Source organism: Chlamydotis macqueenii, chromosome 1 (assembly GCF_036417535.1).
Source record: "Chlamydotis macqueenii isolate bChlMac1 chromosome 1, bChlMac1.mat, whole genome shotgun sequence".
In the NCBI taxonomy this organism is placed as follows: domain Eukaryota; kingdom Metazoa; phylum Chordata; class Aves; order Otidiformes; family Otididae; genus Chlamydotis; species Chlamydotis macqueenii.
Window position 1 is genome coordinate 19,632,203 of NC_141556.1, and position 16,288 is coordinate 19,648,490.

A 16,288-nucleotide genomic window follows, 5' to 3' on the forward strand; every position below is an offset into this window, starting at 1 on the left:
GACTGTTGAAGGTCCCTTCCAACTCTAACTATTCTATGATTCTATGATTCTATGATTTTCCAAATAATAAAAAAAACCCAGAATTCATATTGCCATAAAATATCACATATGCTGTCATCAAATAACTGGGAGGATCAACCAACATACCCCAAATGTAGTAACAGTGTAATAATCATAATCTTAAAAAAACAAGTTATTTTGAACTAGCACTGTACATACTAGTTCAAAAAGTTGCATGCAAGGCAAGGTGGCTAGTGTTACTCATGATGGCAGGGTGGCTGACATGACTATCAATGTGATGCTCTGGTGAAAAAACTACTGAATCTGTACTCTGTTCAACCAGGGTGCTAGATATGAAAAGTTAAAAGACTGTTCTGGAAAGAACATATAAACCGTAGCAATCTTATGTACTTGTCCCAATCAGACATGGGAATTTTGTACTGTTTCTAAATGTCAACCTGTCTTTGTTATAATGAATCAAATAATTTACAAGTGCCAAAAGCACTGAAATTCATGGCTGAACCTTCCTAGAGGATTTTCGCGATATGGGATTACTTTATTTTAGGGGATTTGTTGCTCTTCCTTAAGCTATGCAGTATAAATTAATTAATAGTAACTAATGCTGTTAAATTCTAGTGATAACTCTCCTTTATTTCTTAGTGTCAAGATATGTAAAGCAGAGATAGTAATCGTGTTAATGACATTTTTCCAGGCTGCACTTGTAATTAAACTTAAAACAGTGTCTGAAACTGTTTACAATGATTAAAATAATATTTGACCTAGAGTTTCAGTTTACAAAGATTTTCAAATGAAGCCTTATTTCCATGAGATTTAATTATAATGTGCATGCATATTCATATCTATCTGTCTAAACATATTCATACAAAAAAAAAAAAACCCACTGAGATATACAGTATTATCTTCTTTATCAGGGCATCTTTTTGTAGCATAAGCAGCAGCTGCTTGTAGTACAAATGCAAGATAGAAATAATATTGCATGGTTATAAGTTTATCTCTTTCCCACAAACATAAAAGCAATGTATACAGTAATAGCAAACATCACACTAGAATTCATTTTAAATTTTGACATTTAGATTTGCATTTTTAAGCATGACGCTTGGGGGAAAAGAGGGAAGTAAGAGCTAATATATGACCCTGAGAAAGATTTTTGACTCACTGAACTAATACTATGTCCCTTGATAAAATCTTTAATGTGTTAAATTAATGGATACATTCATGTGTTACCTCCCAGAAGGGATACAAGTTCCTGGGGTACAAGGTGTCCCTACAATGTCTGGGACTGGATAAGTACCCAGGAATGATAAACAAAGCCTATGTTGTGATTGGGGAAAGAAAAAAATCATATTAGGATTCAAAACATGTAAAATTATCTTCATCTCTGAATTTAGATACCTGAGTAAAGTACATAGGTTGCAACCTTTACTAACTCAAGGTATTTCACTCAGAATTCTCATCTAAGATTAAGACCTTCTGGTGAGTTGACTCTGGTTGGACACCACGTGCCCACCAAAGCCATTCTTCTTTGTTTTTCCACATTGAATTATGTTGTTAAAGACAATGCTGAAATGATGAGAATCAAAGGGATAATTAATTACAACTGTCACTACACTATTACTGATAAAATTTCATTTTGCTTAACAGTATTTGTTGTTTGATAAATCTCATTGGGGCAAGTTAGTCAAAATACCAATCAATAGCAATTGCTAACTTATCTTCAGTACAGAACAAAAAGGTAATTGTTTTAAATGCTGACATTTTCACAGATACAGTTAAGGTTAATGTAAAATCATAGACAGAAAATGAATTTCATAATGAAGTACGTCATAAAAGAGAAAATGGAATAGAATGTAACGTGTAATAGATGCCAACATTAACCTAGGGAAGGGACATCGAAAGACTTGCTGAGTGCCTAGGAGCAGTATCCTAGTTGTTTATTTTAACTAATTCAATGCATGATGTTGTGTTACTTCAGTGATTAATTCTGAATTAACATTAACCTGTAAGTAAGTGTGATTTAATTGGACTCCAGTCAGAATTATCTCAGTAATACATGTCTAAGCTGCACTAACTTCATCTTAAGGTTTTTACCATCTGAGCACAGTGAGTGATAAGCTGATTTTAAAAACATTTAATCTAAAACAAATTTACTTATTAACTGAATTACTCACAAATTTGAATGACAGACAATTTTTTTTTTTCTAAACAACAGGTCAATGTAAAAAGATTGCCAGAGATATGATGATTTTTCTCCTGGTAAATTTTAAGCTGTCAAAGCCCTCCAAAATGCAATGCCATAGTGACTCCAATGATCTCAATAATAAAATTCTCAGCATGTTTGCTGATGTCAGTTTCCATGAAGGTTAGACAAACTGTTATGACTAACCATTTAGGTGGGAAAAAGGTTTTAAATCTTCAGTTCACTCACACTGGAGAGGGGATTGAAAATTACTTTTTTGGTCAACAACTTATAGTATCCAGACACACTTTCATATGCAAACTCAATTTAAAAATTAAATCAGTTGCCTAATCACAGTACGGGAGTCAGCTACAGATTTTTTTTCTCTGCTTATAACTATCAGTAACCTATAGAAGAATGTGTGTCTTGACAATGGAGAGGAGAGTTGTTTCAATATGATTTTGATAGCATGCTATTGATATTGTAATAATTTATAGATTTTATTAAAATTAGAGCATTATTTCCTGTGTGTATTTCAGTATACAAGTAAACAATTAAAGATCTTCTTAAATTCTGGTAACAAAACTTTAATTTATCAGTAATGCATAACACAGAAGCTGTTGACATACAACAGGGGCTTATAACAGGACCCCTGTTCATCTGCAAGATTTTGATAGAGACCTTGAAAATAAAAGCAGAAGATGATAAGGGAGTTCTAAGGACTACAAGGAATTTATCAGTAGTTAATCCAAGACTTCAAAGGAATGCAACCTTGGATACTGGCTGTAAGATGCTTTAGAGAGAACAAAGTGAAGAAAATATCTTCAACGTATGTAATATATAGCATATACAGGACATACAGGCAAAGAATTAAGAAGATGTTGTGAATAGCAGAAAAATTAATAGACACAAATGGACCAGACAATAAAGTGAAGAGGAAGACACTCCACCAACATGACCATTCCCTCCCAATGAAAAAAATGAGAGTTGTAGTGACTTTTTGTAAAAACATGTTGGAAAGAGTGACCAAGAGACCAGAAAAATATTGTATATTATTTTTAACTGTTCCATTATTAGGAATAAGCTTTAGTGATTTAGTCAAGGCTAACAATAAATATCAGCCTTCATATATGTCTTGGTTTTGTTTAGTGAGGGGGAGAAATAAGAATTCTTCCTTAGAGGAAGTCAGTTTTACCACTGGCAGTAAGCCTTTTGGATGTAAAATGACTGGGGTTTTTTATGAAGAGGTTCAACATCTGGAACTTCTTTTTCTGTTTGGGGATTTTGTGGGGTTTTTTACTGGAGACCAGAGTGGGCAAACATTGTTCGTATCCATGTGTATTTCACATGTCCTCATGTGATTGTTCTGGCCTGTCAGCAAGAAATCTGAATGGACATTGAAAGGAAAGTAGGGAAGCCACACTGAGGAGCAACTTTTTACAATGCATGTATTGAAACAAGAAGAATGACTTTGAACATGTACTATATTGAAAGAGGCCTTTATATATACTCAAAAGAATAATGTCTATCCATTACTTCTATTTCAGCGTTCAAGGCACTACAATTGTCCTCAGTCTTGTTAAGTTGGAATAAAATGGAGTCCAAGATACATTTTAAGGGTGAGTACATTTTGGATTTGAATCACCTAAGTTAATGGACTGAAGGAGGCTTATATCTCAGTACTGAAATAGTGTTAATCTTTTTTTTTTTTGTGGTCATTTATTCTCATAACTATCTTTGTAGGAGCAATGTCGCAAGCTCACTTTTCTGTTCATATTCAAAAGATAATTTAGCTAATGAATCATCACAGATTCACATGAAATTCATACTATATATATTCCATGAAGAAATCTGTGTTCTCTCTGCTATATTTTGCATGAAAAATGATAGATTATTAAACCATCCGAAATCTCTCCCAAACTTTTTTTCTAGAAAGCAATTTTGATTGTATAAATAAAGCAATATACACTGCTATGGTGTGTTGCCATATCATCAATAGCTATATTATTCTTTCTACCTAAATACAGAAGACAACAGAATCTGTTGAAGAACAGTGCAAGTAGACCAAATAAAGTGATATGTTAAAAGAACATATACATTTTTAAACATTCTGTTTGTGTTCAATTAAAAAATGCTTATAATTTACCTATATTTATTTATCTCTATGTCATATATTTCCTTTTCCCTTTTACCAGAGTGAACTGCTTTGCTCTGCAACTTAAAAATTGATATGGACATCTCAATGATAGAAATGTATTAATATTTTATTACTGGCCTAAATTACACCTTTTATTCATACATAGAAGAGAGAGATAATTCTCTCATTTATCACTAATAAAACCATTAATAAGTTTCATATCTAGCAATAGCCATATAATTATATTTTTAAAGCTATTAAAAATGATAAATTCAGATATAATGGGCTGATATCAATTAAGATAATGAACTGGCATTTCCTCAGATTGTGTGCATACACTATTTGTGCTCATAGTCTGTAAGGAGTTACTAAAGAAGGAAAGAAAAACATAAATAAACACATTGATTTTACTTTACAAAATATTAGTTGTTTATATTTTTTCTTTAATGTTTAGATAGAAGATAAATGCCTTGCAGAACTCACAAATAAAAACATTTTAGAGTTAATTTTTAAGCTAGTCACTCATCCAGTTATTAACTTCCATGCATTTAGAGATAACTTTGAAAAGAAAGCATGAGTTTGTACTGCTTTTATAACTTAGAAATCACAGCTAAGAGCTCAGCCTGCTCAGTGCCATAGCAAAAAAAACCAAGTAAATACAAGTGGAGTTCCTAGAGGGCAGGAAGGGTGAAATAAAGCATAAGATAATATTTTTTAAAGTATGAAAAAGTACTCAGATTATCTCCACAATTTTTATATCTTCTAGAGACCTAAGTTAGACATGAGTATAGGATTAGGATTCATAGTTTGAAATTTTATCCTGGTATTATCATTGTCATTTTTGATGCACAATTGGTTAATTTTTTTTAACACAGAGCCAAAGGAGCAATTACTGCCACACACCATTTGGTAGAAAAATCCTGTCAAACACATGAACATTGGAGGCGGTATAGCAACATTTGCTTTACCCTTATAATTTTAAACATCTGCCTATTTGTTAGGCCATAGAAACCTACAACAGGGTAGCATGACACTAGCAAGCTCTGATAAAAGGCAACATTTAGGACAACAAAAGGGGTTTTTATGTTCCTTAATGGTTGATCTAGTAGCAGAAGAAAAAGAGCTGTTGGGGATCTTAGGCACACAATTCTCTACCCTCATGATATATAGAATCATAGAATCATAGAATGGTTAGGGTTGGAAGGGACCTTCAAAGGTATAGATTTTATGTTGCAAGATTTGATTTGAGAATTTCACCCCAGAAAGGGGAATTTCACCCCAGGATGTACAAACCAGGTGACCAACCTGTAGAGACACAGATAGATGAGGAAAAGTGTAAAAAAGTAGTTAAGACCATTTAAGTGGCATCTTACTCTTGATCATGTCTTGAAAGAAACTGAAAGTGGAAAAATACATTTAACTTTTTTTTTCAGATGCTGCATATGATTTCTTATGCTTGAGTTCCATATTCCTTGGTGATTAAGAATATGTTGTACTAGCTTTTCTAACAAGCAACATTTGTACCAATTAGTTCTACTAGAACAGAATTCTATTTATGGGTGCACTCAAACATGGCAAGTATACTGCTTTGATTTTCTGTGACATAAATGTAGCATAAACACTCTTAAAATCACATCAGAGCAACATTCTGTGAACCAGTTGTGAACTCCCCTTTTCTGCTGTGTTAAACTTTGCTAGAGACTGAAAGGAGAAATTATACTCTTGAATGAGAGGAGACTTGCCAATACATGTTAAAGTATAAGATAGTTAACTGATAGTATTTCTTCAAAAGAAGATTTGTGGAGTATTTTGATATGAGTCCTTCTAGCAGTGAACAAACACACAGAAATAGCATGACCATTTTACTCTAGCAAACGTCTCCACCTGTCTAGCATACAGTTGCTCTGAAGGTCTAAGCTACGCAGCCAATTAAATATAATTTAATTTATTTAGCCAATTGTAAAGAAAAATGTTTTTTAAAATATTCTGCTAATTTAATTGTCAACAAATATATCTTTATTTATACGCATATAAAGAATTAGGATTGTGCATTTTTTATACCAAATAAATGGGGACATGCAGAGAAAAAAAAAACCACTAACATTCCTGCAAAGCAAAAGACTCAACTCTAAAAGTCTTAAGAAAAAAAGTTTTATTTTCAGTTGTACTATAATTCATACTATTAACAGTTAAAAGTACTTAACTTTATTCTATACCCTCTTAAGACATGGGGACATGAATATTGGTGAACTTGTGGTCATGGAAACAGATTGCACATTATTACACAGTTGACAATAAACAAGTTGCAGGGAAGTAAGTATTGTTTTTTTCTCTAATTTAGGCTTTCACTTGCACTGGATTTTTTGTTTGTTTTTTTGTTTTGTTTTGTTTTCAGGGGGTTAAAGAATTAGGTAAGTGAAAAATATGCAAGCGAAATAGGTAGAGAAAGCTAGAAATTCATATAAAATAATTCAACAAAGTAGTATATCTGGAATCTGAGTTTTGGTAATTAATACAACAAACTGCAGTTGACACCTTAAGTAATGAAAATATTAAACTATTTGAAGATAGTGAAACAGCGGTAATAATACAAATGACTGAAAATGAGACCAAACAAAGTATCTTTAGCAGACACAATAATTGAATGCTAAAGATTTATTTCAGTGAATCCTAAAGCACTGGACTTTCTAATTAAAGCTGTAAATAATGTTCAAAAATAATATAAACTTTTTAGAAGCTATTTTGCCTATAATTTTAACAGAATTTCTCAGTAGTGTTGAGTTATCAATCTGCTTTCTGTAAGCAGCAAACCTACTCCAGCCTTCTGATGTCATTTTCAGTGTTGTGGGAAAATTATTATCTAAACACAGTACCTCAATAAAGTTACAAGAAACAAGGACTGCATAGATTTTAAGGAAGGATGGAAACCTCCCTCGAGCAAAGTATTTACTGTTACATCCTTAAATATTTACTGGGCAGCTGAATTCTGCTGTGAGGTCTTAATTCCAGGTTCCAGGTTTTTAAAATAATAATAATAACAACAACAATAATAAATAGTAGTAGTAGTAGTAGTTGTTGTTGTTATTATTACTATTATTATATTGGCATGTTGGTCACTTGCTATACAAGGTAACATTTCTTCACAGCTCCTGGACTTAGATGTGTACAATCCTTGCTAGATATTTCCTAGCCAATTTTCTAATAGCAAGAGCCACATTGTCATAACCAGGGTCCAAAATTAGAGGCCTAGGTGAAAAACAGATTCCCTACTGTATTGGGTTTGCATGGCAAGATTTTGGTAGCAGCAGGGCTACAGGGGTGGCTTCTGTGAGAGGCTGCTAGAAGCTTCCCCCACATCTGATAGAGACAATGTCAGCCAGCTCCAAGACAGACCTACCGCTGGCCAAGGCTGAGCCCAGCAGCGATGGTGGTAGTGCCTCTGTGATAACATATTTAAGAAGGGGAAGAAACTGCTGAGAGCAGCAGCTATGAGGAAGAAGAGTGAGAATATGTGGGAGGAACAACTCTGCAGATGCCAAGGTCAGTGAAGAAGCAGGAGGAGGAGTAATGCTGCTCCTGGCAGAGATTCCCCTGCAGCCCGTGGTGCAGCCCGTGGTGCAGCCCATGGTGAAGCAGGCTGTCCCTCTTTAGCCCATGGAGGCTCACAGAGAAGCAGAGATCCACCTGCAGCCCCTGGAGGACCCCACGTCAGGACAGGCGGATGCCTGAAGGAGGCTGTGGCCCCATGGGAAGCCTGTGCTGGGGCAAGCTCCTGGCAGGACCTATGGCCTCGTTGAGAGAGGAGCCCACACTGGAGCAGGTTTCCTGGCAGGACTTGTGACCCTGTGGGGGACCCGTGCTGGAGCAGGCTGTTTCTGAAGTACTGCACCCCATGGAAGGGACCTACGCTGGAGCAGTTAATGAAAAACTGCATCCCACTGAAAAGACCTGTATTGGAGATGTTAGTGGAGGACTGTCTCCTGTGGGAGAGACCCTGTACTGGAGCAGGGGAAGAGTGTGAGAAGGAAGGTGCGTCAGAGACAATGTGTGATAAACTGACCTCAACCTCCATTCCCTGTCACCCTGCACCACTCAGGGGGAGGAAGCAGATAAAATTGTGAGTGAAGTCAAGCCCAAGAAGGAGGGAAGGTGTTCCTAAGATCTGAGCTTGTCTCTCATAATCCTACTTTGTTTTGATAGATAAAAAATTGAATTATTTTCCCCAAGTTAAGTCTATTTTTCCTCTTACGGTAATTGCTGAGTGATCTCCCTGTCCTTACCTTTATGCACAAGCCTTTTGTTGTGTTTTCTCTCCCCTGTCCAGCTGAGGAAGGGGAGTGATCAAGTGTCTTTAGTGGGCACCCAGCATCCATTCAGAGTCACCCCACCACACCTTTGCATTCAATGGAAAGAATTTCATACTTCTGAAGGTGATAGAAAAGGCCTATCTGATAGAAGCAGCCAAACATCTGCCTGTCAAACATCTGCCTGTGCTCTTGCATGAAAACAAATATTAGATGTCTTTGTCTACTGAGGGAAACACTGTAGTACAAATTCTGTGGATACCAAATGCAGAAAGTAAAGGAGGAAAAGAGGATGTGGCATGAGTAGAGGCTGATGAATTGAGCTCCCAAAAAAGCAACAAAGGAGATATCATTGCACCCTGGTCATTTTGAACATTCCATTATTTTATCAAAATATTAGTTAACATAAATTGTACAACATTTTCAGATATTAGAAATTAGGAATTTCATATCACTGCTAAATAATAGGGCTGAGAGAGGCTTTCTTTGATCTATTTTTCTTTCAGGAAAAGGAAATGGAGAGCACATTTATTTATGAGACTACATTGTCTAGTAGCACATTTTTGGGATAGGGTAGGATAATAAGGACTATTAGACCAAGGCAGGCAGGCCTAGAACCAAAGATTTGATTACATGTACAGGTGCATGAACTATGATGTCATCAGGAGTGTGATTCAGTTGCTTACAAATAGATATCTAGCATCATTTGAGATGTGGTAAATCATCAGAGACATCTCATGTTTTTCACAGAATTTTGCAGCCTCCAGGAGATCAGTATCCTTCTAGAATGTCAGCTAAAGGCCAGATAGAACAACCAAGCAGATCTCACATGCCACTAGATATTATATTTATGTAACTGAATTAAGCCCAATATGTCAGCTCTATTTCAGTGAAATCAATATTCTGATAACTTTGTTAGATTTTAAACAGTAGCTGTCAGATAGGACTCCTGAAGATTTAGAAGGATGTCACTGTGTGAGTCAGAAAAGACTTTGGCAGGAAATAGATAGTGAATGTACAGGTTTGTCAGAAGTTCAGCCTAGGTAACATAGTTCTTGATCAGGGAAAGCCTATTTACTTTAGATATCTATGGCAGCAATTAATATTTTTTAATTTCTTATTTGGATAGTATTTACACCAATACCTTCCATATAGAATAATTTGCCTTTCTGGAGCTGGTAGGCTTGTGCTAAGAAGAGTGCTCTACAGGGGGCTTAGTTATTTTTGCTGCCAAGCCATAGGACTGTTTGAAGTTCTGCCGTAAATTTCTGCATCTGTACGTGAAAATAAAAAAGAAAAGGAAAATTAATCCCATATCTAAAAAAGCAAGCAAGCAACCAACCAAAAACTGATCAAGTGATGTTTAAATTACTAGATACAATCCATTGAGAAAAACCTGGAATAAGTAAAGTTTCCTCATCAGAGAAAAAATTATTTATAGTTCAGCATGATATAATATTATTAAAGTCCCTAACTAATTGTACTTCAACTTCCAATCAAATTACCTCTAGAAATTCAAAATTATCTTTTATGTATTAAGTTAATGTAGTTGTGTTTAGTACTTGTATCCTGGTCTTTAGGGACATGTTTTCTTAAGGAATATACAAGCTGAAAATTGATCTTTCTAGTAACCAGCATTGCCAGAATTAATTCTCACCTTACATTGTAAGAAGAGAATGTGGCAGTGGTTCCAAGTGTATTTAGTGATTATTTTAACAACAATCATTAGATATTTTATTTTAAATATATTCTACCCTATATCCTCTTTTTCCATACCAACAGTATATAATACAAAGAATGATTTATTTTTGCTGGCTAATTTATGCAGTCTTGCAGGCCACCTTTATTATGTTATACTTACAGTTAGTTTATTTATTTTTCCACCAGTAATTACATTCTGCCTAATTTATGTTACTGCCTTTGTACTTATAATGCCCAAATTTTTCAACTAATTTAAAATAAAGAACCTTCATCCAGTTACACTGAGGGTGATTCTTCTTCCTTACAGTCAACAATGATGTTAAGTCATGTATCTATGTCTCTTAGAAGCTTTTTAGAACAGTTGTCCCCTGACTGCTTTTCCAGTATCAATTTATGTATGTGTATGTGTGTTTGTGGTGGGGTTGTCTTTCCCTAACTGTACAACGCGTTATGAGACTTAACGTGTCATCTCATTAGAGGTTAGTAGTACTGAGAGTCTACTCCAAACACAATTTAAATATTATGATCTAAACTGTCTACTATATAAATAGCTAATTGTTTAATCTGACACTGCTCATCTATAGAAAGGAAATGGATAAGAAATCCGATCTTTGTTTGAATAATAATTTCATTAGAATTTCCCAAACTAATTGTCATCGTCTCACACCAGGCATTTACTTCTGTTAGATACTTACATGTTGCAGCAACAATGTGAATAACGGTATTTTTTATTTTTTAATTATGATTCAGTCCACAAGACCTAAAACTAAAAATATCTAATAAGGTTTGTAAATCATCAACTAAGTTTCTAGCACTGTTTTCTGAAAATAATGACACTTGTCTGCAGCCCATTCCAGGAACCATATCTTATCTCGATGATCATTATATAGCCTCATCCTAAATTTAAGTCAATTAAGGCAGTAAAGCCAGCAGACACAGCAGTTTGTGTAGCAGTTCCTGGGCTCTGCTTCATAATCTTCCAGATCTCCTGGGAATTTTGTCTGCAATCACTGGAGGACTCATGGGAGGTCTTTAAGAACATCAGGGTGCCTGCTGCTGACAGGGAAGGATCACCATGGTGGGCTGTGATTGCCAAGTTTTAGCAGCTTCTAACAAGCACTGTCGGCTGTTGTTGACAAAAGGGGTCACCTTTTGTCCCAGCTGACCCCTGCTAAGGGCTGGTCAGGCACTCTTGCAGCAGCTAAAAGGGAGAGAGCTGTATAAGGGCTGGTCTTTAGGACAGCTCATGGAGGCAGCTAACAGAAGTAACCTGTGCAGAAAGGAGTCAGGAGCTCTGCTGAGGGTAATGTATGCATACTCAGTGATGGTGATGACTTGCTGCACAACAGCCACTGGAGCAGCTGTCTCTGTAACACAGAGGCTTTGACCCAGACCATGTTCCTGGGGGAAGACATAACTAAGCAGCATTAGAGTTGTAGGAAATTTCTGTAGCAACTTGCTGTGGCAGGGAGGAATATTTGTGTGCAGGAGGAGGTGAACTACCTGTGTGGCCAAATAAAGGAGCTCAAGGAGATCAGCAGACTGTTCCATCTCTGATGCTACAGAGATTGACTGTAACTTCTGTAAGATCCTTCCTGAGAGGAAGGAAAAAGGTAAAAAGCAAGATCACAGCTCAGGACTTTGAGACAAGACTTTAGCCTGTTCATAGTCCTGGAGGGGAGTCTAAGAGTGGAGTTGTTTTGTCCTGGGTTTGTTTGTTTCTTTGTTTTGGGGACTGTGGGGAGGTGTGTGTGTGTAGATTCACCTTCTTCAAGATCATCATAGAATTCTTTGGAACAGACCTTAAAGATCATGTAGTTCCAAACCCTCTGCCATGAGCAGGGATGCCTTCCACTAGACCACGTTGGTCAAAGACACATTCAGTCTGACCCTGAACACTTCCAGGGATAGGGTATCGTCAGCCTCTCTGGGTGATCTGTTCCAGTGCCTCACCACCCTCACAGTGAAGAATTTCTTCCTTATATCTAATCTAAATCGACCCTCTTCCAGTTTAAAGCCATTACCCCTTGTCCTATCACTACATGCCCTTGTCAGAAGTCCCTCCCCATCTTTCTTGTAGGCCCCCTTGAGGTACCAGAAGGCCACTATAAAGTCTCCCCAGAGCCTTCTCCAGGCTGAACAGCCCCAACTCTCTCAGCCTGTCTTCATAGGAGAGGTGCTCCAGCCCTCTGGTCATCTTTGTGGCCCTCCTCTGGGCTAATTCCAACAGGTCTATGTCCTTCTTGTGCTGGGGGCTCCAGAGGTGAACACAGTACTCCAAATGGGGTCTAACCAGAGCAGAGTGGAGGGTGACAACCACCTCCCTCAACCTGCTGGTCACACTTCCTTTGATGTAGCCCAGGATACAGTTGGCTTTCTGGGCTGCAAGTGCACATTGCCAGCTCATGTTGAGCTTCTTATCCACCAACACCCCTAAGTCCTACTCAAGGCTGCTTTCAATCCATTCTCTGCTCAGCCTGTATTTGTGCTTGGGATTGCCTTGACCCATGTGCAAGACCTTTCACTTGACCTTGTTGAACTTTATGAGGTTTGCACAGGCCCACTTCTCAAGCTGGTCAAGGTCCCTCTGGGTGGCTGTTCTTCCCTCCAGTGTGTTGATACCACACAGCTTGGTGTTGTCAACAAACTTGCTGAGGCTGCACTCAGTCCTGCTGTCCATGTCACCAATAAAAATGTTAAGGAGTGCCAGTCCCAATACTGATCCCTGAGGAATGCCAGTCATCACTGGTCTTGACTTCAACATTGAGCCATTGACCACAACCCTTTGAGTGCAACCATTCAGCCAATTCCTTATCCACTGAGTGGTCCATCCGTTAAATCCATGTCTCTCCAATTTACACACAGGGATGTTGTGTGAGACTGTCAAATATTTTGCACAACTCCAGGTAGATGATGTCTATTGCTTTTCCCTTATCCACCAATGCTATAACCTTACTGTATAAGGCCACCAGATTTTTCAGGCATGATTTGCTTTTAGTGAAGACATGTTGGCTTTCACAAATCACCTTATTTTAGCATGTACCTTAGCATAGTTTCCAGGAGGATCTGCTCCATGATCTTGCCAGGCAGGGAGGAGAGACTAACTGACCTGCAGTTCTCTGTGTCTTCCTTTTTTCCCTTTTTCAAGCCAGTGGGAACTTCACTGGACTGCCATGACTTCTCAAATATGAGGGACAGTAGTTTAGCAACTTCATCCGACAATTTCCTTCAGGACCTGTGCATGCATCTCATCAGGTCCCATGGACTTGTGCACCTTTAGGTTTCTTAGATGGTCTTGAACTTGATCTTGTCCTACAGTGGATGGTTCTTCATTCTCCCAGTCCCTGCCTTTGCCTTCTGCGACTTGGGCGATGTGGCTAGAACACTTGCCACTGAAGACTGAGGCAAAAAAGCCATTGAGGACCTCAGCCTTCTCCATGTCACTGATGGCCCCGGCCAGATTAATTCTATCAGGGCTTTAGCTTTCCTAAACTGATTCCTGACTGCTCAGAAAATTTCTCTGTATTCCTCTCAGTCTACCCGTCCTTCCTTCCACCATCTGTAGGTTTCCTTTTTGTGTTTGAGTTTGTCCAGGAGCCCATTGTTGATCCATGCTGGCCTATGTCTTATGTTGTAGTAGACATACATGACTAGCTTCATGATACATATCTTTTCTAACAAGTTATCTAATTTTATCTGTCATTTCATGACACCTTACAAGATACTTACTTAAATGTACACTACAGTGTACAGTGATGTGCTATGAAAATACATATAATTTTTTGAACATCAGTGTTTATCTTTCCAAAAGAGTTCTTATTTAAAGGAATTAAGGAAATGAATTAGTCATGAGAAGGCATTTTCTTGCACATATGACAGAGGAATCTGTTTATCATAGGAAACATTTCCTTCATTTTTTTTTTTGTCATTAGGAAACATGAAAATTCAAAACAGCCCTATCAATTTCTTTCATGAAATATAGTATCTTTTAGAGATAAACACATACAGTAGAGAGTTTTTCATAAACCTGTTACAAATATTTCAGTAATTTAATGTCAACACTTTTTCTTGATGGGGCTATTTATTCTTCTTGAACAAATAATAGTGTTTGTATAAGTCAATGCCTACTAAAGATTTTGACAGGGCATTATATGTTATTTTGGCAGTGACTGTAAATAGGTTTAGAAAAAAAACCACTTATCATACAGCTGCAAGGATCCTTGTGGAAAAAATAAAAAAAAAATAATCTTCCTGTAATGAGGGAAAGAAAAAGTAGTTTGTTAAATACGCAGTCGAAACTTACTACCTTTACAGGCAAATTGTATATTTACTAAAGTATTTTTTATGAGAATAAGAACTAAGGGGTAAAACACTATTGTCTTTAACTTACATTTCCTAAGGCAATTACATTTAAGTACTGTCAGAGTATTTACTTACAGATATTATTCATGAAGCTTTAACTTCTACATAGATTTTTTATTTTTAAATTTCCTGATGTTATTCATTTACTTTTTTTTTTTGGCTTTTTGAGGGAATTAAAAAGATCCCATAATTAAATGTATATTAAAAAACAAATTGAGAAAATGTTCACTGGGCTTATAAAAAAGATAATTAATTGAGCACATTTCTTTCCAACTGATTGTATTCTCATAAAGAATATACTCATACATCTAGATTTTCTACTTTGCCACTAGTTTTTCAACCATAACCTTAAGGGAAGAAATATTGAGATTGTGACCTTCAAGGATATAAGAGGGCTTGGAAACTTTGATGGGCACACATTGATATGTAGATTCAGATAATTTAATTTTATAATTAATTCTATTTAGTTAGGTATTTATAAAAATTGAAAATTAAAAATTAATTTCATTATGATTAATTTCACTTTTTAAGGAAGGCTAGAAACATACAGCACTTGATATTAAATCTTCATGCTATCTGCAACCCTGATTCAGTTGAAAAACAGGCTTTAGGTCTGACACAAATCTAAGATTGAATCCTGATACATATCTACTCAAGTAACCTGAGAGACCCTGAATTCCTTTATTTGATAAGCATTGATATTGCTGCCCTTGCACATTCTGAGGGGCATTAGTCTCTCATTGAAGGATGCTACGATGTGAGGTCATGCTCTCATAACCTTCTGCACTGGCCTTATTTAACTCATTATTAGCAATCATCTACCTGGTTTTGTCAACTGTACATAAGACTTCTCCAGATACTATAGTTTGTGGTTTTTTATCTCCAAAGTGTTTGTGAAAAGGATAAAACTAATTTCATTAAGCATATCCCTATTGGCTAGTCCTCTAAAGAGGTTCAAGAATATAAATTATTCTTTTTGAAGTCACTTGGAATTTGTACTCACAATATTGCCTCTGTACCTTTGCAAACGGTGGGGGAAAAGAAGAGGAAAAAACAAACCCAGTCAAAATCCAGACTATGCTAATTTTGGGAATGAGATTTTATTGCTTTTGAAGAGGATTTAGCATTAAAATGAAAACTTTAAGGTAGAAAAGCATGCTTTCTTTAGTGCGATGGAATAATCAACAATTATGTGAAGTGCAGTGGCCACCATCAGCGATTCACATGCTTAACTTGTTCCAAGTGTCTGAATTATATAGTGCAGAACTAAAGGCAGAATTACCCCCAAAGGATGCCACTTTAGGAGTCTCTTTTTTGGTTGTGGCAAAGTGATTCATAGTTTAAATTAAGAACTTCTAGAACCCTGCAGGGTGAAGCTACTTCATTGGCTTCTGTGATTCTCAGAAGTAATTTTTCTTTCTCTCATTCTGTACTGTAAAATGCATGGCAGACATAAGCTTTCACAGAGGAACATAAGTACAAAACCTAAGTTGGGATAGCTTTGAGAATAAAATCTGGAGATGGGAAACAAACGTTGCTAGAGTCCCTTTTGTAAACTATGCAGAAATATTTAGGGTAATTTGCATT

At 36.5% G+C, this 16,288-nt stretch overlaps 1 long non-coding RNA gene across 1 annotated transcript in view; it reads right to left on the bottom strand.

Moving 5' to 3' along the window:
- The window catches only part of LOC147601983 (uncharacterized), a 791,528-nt gene that overhangs the window by 89,944 nt on the left and 685,296 nt on the right, over positions 1-16,288 (bottom strand). The window lies entirely within an intron of this gene.